Below are 6792 nucleotides of genomic sequence, written 5' to 3'. Positions count from 1 at the left end.
GTCATCTCAGCTGTCTCAATGCCCTGAATAAACTGAAAACCTTCACCATTCATATTTCATTTTGATGCTGAAGAACTCGAGCCAGAAGCCACAGAGTATTAACTACAGCGAAATAAGGTTGATGGGTACACACCTAAATAAAAGTGGTTTTTTTTTTTTTTTTTTTTTTTTGGTACCAGGGATCGAATTCGGGTCCTTACGCTTGCAAGGCAGGCCACTGAACTGCTGAGCTAAATTCCCGGCCCTCAGGCAGTATTGAAGCTCTGCCTCTGTCAGGGAATATGGAGAGGAAACGGAGGGCAGAGCGGGCACCTTGAACTCCTGAAGACTTAGTGAAGAAGTCTGTTCATGGGAATGTGAAGGAGTGTGTGATATCATAAGCACCCAATTAAGGGAGCCCTTGCAAGATTATTCACTCCCAGGAAATATTAAGAAGGATAGAATGTTTGTTTATTTAAGATCAAAACAAGCACAACAACAAAACCTTATCAGTTTTGTAGACATCTAGTAGACATTTATTGGTGGACTCCCTAATATTAATACATATTCATTTCTCTTTGCCCACTCTTTTGGTAGTCTGGGGGATCGAACCCAGGGCCTTTGCACTGAGCTACATCCCCAGAACACCCCCATCCTCCTTTTGTAAGACAGGGTCTGGTTAAGTTGCCCAGCCTGAGCTCTAATTTGCAATCATCCTACTTCAGCTCCCAATCCTTTTCAGCTAGGATTACAGTTGTGCACCAGCCCACCTGGCTCTGGCTTCCGTGATTAGGTTCCAGGGCCTTCAGTTTTGGGTACCTCTAGCAACCTTGCTGATGCAATGAGGCTGAGAAACAGAGGAAGATAAAACAAACAATAATCTGGTTGGGGCACTAGAACAATCCTCCCTGGAAATAGCCCTCCTTACAGACTTAGTTTAAACAAAATTGATAAAATACTTGATTTTATAAGGTACCTGGTGTACCTTGAGCCATTGCATTGGATTTCCATTATTTGCAACTGAAAGCATAGAGTTTCTGTGAAACAACTATCAACAGAGACTAAGGACACAAACTCAGCGTTCTTGCTTGGGAGGAACACAGAGAGGAAATGGTGCTACCTGATCCACCCGGAGGCACAGCCACAGATGTGGCTGGAGCTCTAGGACCTGTTTTTGTCTCTATTGAATCTGTCGTGATGGAGGCAAAGGTCAAAGTCCTCAGGACCGCTCGGAGGCCATGGGCAGTAGTGGCGAGGCATTAAGCAGTGCTCATTCTTGGTGTGTGGGAGTTGAGGGAGAGTCAGAAAGGGCAGGCCTTTTTCCCACACAAGGGAGCTAACGCTTGGCAGCGCTGGTTAAGTGTTCAGTGAATAAGTGAATGAGTGACCTCCTTGAAGCTGTCTCCATAGTAACTTCCTCACCTGAAGCCCCACTGGAAGATGCATCTTGGCAGCGGTACTCAGGAGGGGTTGGGGGAAGGCACAAGCAAATTTCCTGGACTGAATTTGGCGATCTTGAGACCATGCATAGGTGAATAAAGGTCTCTGAGCTCATCATCTTTATGAGAAAATGAACTGCTCCCCTCTGTCTTAAGAGGTTCTTGCAAGTGTTAAATTAGAACATATGATCAGTAATACACATAGTAGGTGCTCAGTAAATGTCTCTTTCTATCCCCCATCCTGGTCTGCATAATTTCCATTGTGGCCCATGATGTAGTCTGCACGTGTCTGCTCAGAGCAATGCTGATGCTGCTTTGGTTTCTCAGGAGTCTTTGCCATGGTAGCAGCCCTGTATCCAGAGCACCTCTGAGGGAATGGTATGAATTTCCTCTAAAAAGGCCAAACTTAATGACTTGCAACCACACAGATTCACACTCACAGCTCTGGAGACCATTTCACTGGGCCAACTTCAAGGAGTCAGTGGGGTCAGTCATCCCTTCTGAAGCTCCAGAGAGCTGTCTGTTTTTTGCCTTTCCAATTCCTATGGCTGCCTGAGTTCCTTGGCTGGTGGACTCTTCCTCCATCCTCCAAGCTCATCATCCAAGCTCTGCTTTAGGCTTCACATTACTGTCTCTCTGTAGGTGGATCTCCTGCCTTCCTCTTGCAAGGACACTTGTGATTATATTTATGGTGCACTGGATACACCGAGGAGAGCCTTCCCGTCATAGTCCTCTCTGCAAGATTGCACTGCTATATGAGGTAATGTTCACAGGCTCCCATGATGAGAACTGAATACCTTTGGGGGCCGTGAGTAGTCTCCAGCAGCAACTGAGTTGTGGGGAGGCCTGGTTTGCTTCGGCCACATTCAGAGGCCTGTTTCTCTTTGCCTTCCTGATGGTTGTGCCACCAGGAGACAAAGAATGCGCCTCTCCTCAAAGGGCTCTACGGCTGCCTTGTGAGTTGTGTTTTCTTTGCTGGTGAACTCATTCTGTTAACCGTTGTCATTTGTCAAAGGTAGCAGGCCATAAAATTCCTGGCCACAGTCCTCTTGCCCTCTCTCCCTGCTCCAGGATGCTGAGATCTGTATGGATGCTACTGTTGCTGGTTCTGGGCATCCCCCTCATGAGAAATTGTGAGGATGTCTATTTGTGGGGCCTGGCTCTCTCCAGGGTCTCAGAAATGTCACTCTCCTTGTTGGGTTGGTCTGGCAGTCATTTGAACTTGTGGTAGATGTCCAAACTCCAGAATACTATTCTCACATGGGGCCACTCTGGGCTTCACAGAGAAAGGCATTATGTCAATAAAAACAGAATGAAACCACAGGGTCCTGCTTGGTGGGACATTGCTCTGCCAAATCCTTCAGACTACACAGCCTGGCCCTTGCTCCCTTCTCACTATGCCAGAAATTTTTTTTTTCTGTACTGGAGATCAAATCTAGGGGTGCTCTATCATTAAGCTACAGCCCCAGCCATTATTTTTTTATTTTTTATTTTGAGCAGGGTTTTGCTAACCTGCCCAGATGGAATTTGGACCTGTGATCTTCCTAACTCAGTCTCTTTCAGCACTGGGATGACAGGTGTGGTCCACCAATCCTGGCCATGTGCTGGGACATCCTTATGTGTCTGCACAAGTGATACAGATGATTTCTGGGTGGTTTGAGAGATGGCTTTGGAGAATCCTCCTCCTCAGAGAATCGGGAGAAAGAAAGGAAGGGAAAATTCTCTAACTATGAAAGTGGGAGATTATTCTGTCAGGATCAAGATTAAATTGAGATGTTGCTCTCGGTGTTACGTATGAGTGACTATTTTAACTATCCTATTAATTTTTAATACCAAGAAGGAGGTATGTGTTCTATCTCTAAATAAAATGGAGCTAGGAAAGCATACAGCCAGATACTGGAAAATGGCATTTTAATGTATTTTCTATGGATGAAGTCTTACATATTTATTCAGTGCTTTCCTATAAGCAGAAATGAGTACATTTTAGTAATTTAGACTAATTCAGTGGGAGTTCTAAATGAGATATCTAAATTACTATTTATTAAATGCAATGGAGATTTACTATTTTCAAGAGTGTTGAGCAGGAGCACTAACAAGATGTTACCTAGGAGACATATTTATGGATTTATCCTTGAGGTGGAAAAGGCTCCGATTTAGAAATCAGCTATGAGGAGGGCAAGATTGGCAAACCGAAGGTGTGTTCTTACAGCAGGTGAAGACATGTTGCAGTGTTTTCATTCACAGGAAACAGGAAACACTAACTTGTGTTAATTGTCCTTGGGCTTCAGTGTTGGTGGTTCAGAACCAACTACCACACATGTACATGCACAGACACACATGCGCGTGCACACACACACATCAGCATGGACTTCTGCACCACAGAATAACTGCGATACATCAGAGCAGAAAGAGAGCTTTGCAGTCAGCTGTCAACCGTGATCTCTCAACCCAGGGCTGGAGGGCCAGAGAGATGAAATGACTCACCCAGCAGGCCACAAGAGGGTGGAAGAACAGAAATTGGGTGAGAATTTCTGGCTCTCTAGTTAATTCTTTTCTCTCGTATTTCTATCTCTAAGGCTTCATAGTCACATTAGGCAAGGGTCAAAGGGTAAGAGAAAATAAGAGGCACAGATTTTGAGAAGGCAATGAATCACCGGCCCATGATTCTAGTTGGGTTCAGAGCAAGATGTTGGTCTTGTTTGCTTTCCCTGCCAGCTCTTATATTAGTGCAGTAGGAGCAATGGCAGTTGTGATTTACCCAGAGTTTGCTCTGTGCCAGACACTCTTCTAAGGGCTTGACATAGCTTAACTCATTTAATCCTCACAACAACTCCATGAAATAGGTACTGTTATCAACCCCACTACATCTGTGAGGAAATTGAGGCAAGGAGTTAGTACGACTGGCTGGCCATAAGTGACAGAACCAGGACTCATTCCAAGTCATCTCACCTCACAGCGCTACTCACACAGCTCCACTATGACTTAACCATCTTGCTCTATCCCAGAGCCTTTTAATAGATGGCAAAAATGTTGGCCCTTCAGCCACTGGGTATCCAGATAAGTCCTGCAGCAATTGAAGTAACTTGATTGGTTGCAAAAACTCTCATCACTTTATCCAGGGGTGTCTCATATTATAATGTGATATAAATATGAAGAACGTTTAAATAAGTATAAAAATTTATTACAGTAGAAGACACCTTGCCGTCCTCTGCCTCACTTCAAACACACTTGTCCCATCATTCTTGCCACTTTCTGAAGCAGTTCTGGAAGTCCCCTTTCATCAGTGTTTATACTTGTCTGGTTATAGCTACCTCACTGTCCTGAATTGATTTAAAACACTGAATCATCATTTTCACTTTGGGAATAGCTAGAGTCATGTGGTGTCAGATCCAATGAATGAGGTGGAGGAGGACAAACAGTAACATTTTTATTTGACAGAAATTTCCGTAAGCAACTAGGGGTAGAAAAAAACTACAGTGGGTGTTTAAATTAAAAAGCTTGTTACGGTAAAAGACATGGCCATTCTTTCCTCTCAAAATACCAACATGCTCCCCCTTGCTTTAAACATACTTATCCTATTATTCTTGACAATGTGTCTTTTGTTGTAATATATTTTCCCATCATATCTTTCAATCATCTCTTCTATTATCATTTTCTCTGTGTGCCCCGATGTGAGCATGTCGGGCAGCACCAGTACTCTGTGCGTGGTGTCGGCAGATGATCCACTTTCCATATGGTTTGCGTTGTCTGGCTGGGTAAGGACACACTGGCCATAGGTCAGCCCCACAGAGTGGAGATCCAGCCTCCCACACTCCACTGTCCCTCTGGGAGCCATCTTATCAACACAAGAAAAGCAGGAAGGAGTGTGCCTTGACCCACCCAACCCATCCCTTGCCAGAAAGGCTGGAGTTCATGCCTGAGAACAAGTCAGAAGCTTCACCTGTGTGTATATGAAAGACAGCACATTTCAAGCCAACTAGGAGAAAGCATCAGCACCTGAATTTGGGCTCAATTCTTTTTCGAACTTCTCTACCTGAGCTGGCACACACCTATAATCCCAGCCACTTGGAAGTCTGAGGCAGGAGGTTGCAAGTTCAAGGCCAGCCTGGCCAATTTAGCAAGATCCTGTCTCAAAATAAAAAAGAAAAAGGGGTGTGGATGTATCTCAGTGGTACAGTGCCCCTGGGTTCAATCTTTAGTGTTGAGATACAGATGGACAACCAAATGCACACATGCACACACAGACTTCTCTAACTGTTATACAAGGGCATCTGAATTTTGATCTGGTATTGCAACAATATATTCATTGAAGGAGAACTACCTGTTTAGGGGCTGTCAGGGTTAGAGGAGTCAGCAATTATGAGCTTATGAGATAATAACAGGTGTGTTCAGTGTGCTGGCAAATTATACCATAGAAAAAATGATTTTAAGATTCAGTTTGAACTATTTTCTCACATGAACTTACTGCCTCAGGAAAACTGTGGTTAAAATTATAAATTACCAGGAAATTTTAAATTTCCCCTCAAGAGTCCAAATAGACATACAAGAAGCATTGTTGAAATCATCCCAAATTGGAAGTGATAATTATTCAATTAAAAATAAGCCTAGTTACACTTTTGTTTATATGGTGTCTTCTAGCAGCTTTTGTGAGACACTCAAAGGGAATCTAGACTTCTAATCCTACCCTTAAGTCTCATCTCCATGCTATTCTACTTAGCAGCTAAGCTTCTTGCTAAAAATCTCCAAAGACAGAGCTTTCTCCTTTCTCATATGAATTTACTTGAGCTTTCATGACTTTCATGGTCAGAAAGTTCCTTCTAATGTCTAATCTTTCTGCTATGTTTTTAACCTATAATCTTGCTGTGTCCTCAGGGAAATGGCATTCACAGTTAACCTTTCACAATCTTAGAGAATATAACTAGGTCATGCCCTGGTCAACTCTTTCCCCTCCATGTACCAAGAGAGCCACAGCGCACATCACATAGCTTCTGCTTGGGGAGGGAGTCGCCCCTGGGATAACTGCAATCACTCATCATGGTGACGTTCCATGGACCACACTGGAATGTAGTCTGGTGGTATGCAGAGTGGTCTCTTTGGGGTCTACCAGTTGCCATGATTCAAATTTCCATTCATAGAGTCAAGGACTGGCCACTGCTTGGCCTTCTGGGAGGAGAAGCTTGTGGGTTCTTCACCAGGAAGCACAGTCTGCAGAAGAGCCGCTGCTGGAAAAGAAGGGAGTGGTCTCACATCACTGCACGCTTGCTGGGATTGTGTGTGTCTCAGTGGAGCCTTTTGAGTCCTCCTGTGTGCAAGGGAAGAAGGCAACTACAGTGTACCCTAAAATTACGACTGGCTTGACAGATGAACAATTTAT

At 44.1% G+C, this 6792-nt stretch overlaps 1 long non-coding RNA gene across 1 annotated transcript in view; it reads left to right on the top strand.

The window, feature by feature from the left end:
- The window catches only part of LOC104856644, a 29210-nt gene that overhangs the window by 1381 nt on the left and 21037 nt on the right, over nucleotides 1-6792 (top strand). Inside the window, exon 2 of the long non-coding RNA XR_778683.1 lies at nucleotides 2061-2178. This is a non-coding gene — a long non-coding RNA (uncharacterized LOC104856644). The remainder of the gene's footprint in view (nucleotides 1-2060; nucleotides 2179-6792) is intronic.

Source organism: Fukomys damarensis, unplaced genomic scaffold, assembly GCF_012274545.1.
Source record: "Fukomys damarensis isolate Sample0158 unplaced genomic scaffold, DMR_v1.0_HiC HiC_scaffold_16, whole genome shotgun sequence".
Taxonomy (NCBI): domain Eukaryota; kingdom Metazoa; phylum Chordata; class Mammalia; order Rodentia; family Bathyergidae; genus Fukomys; species Fukomys damarensis.
The sequence above is the reverse complement of the archived record's forward strand: the minus strand, read 5'-3'. Positions and strand labels throughout refer to the sequence as shown.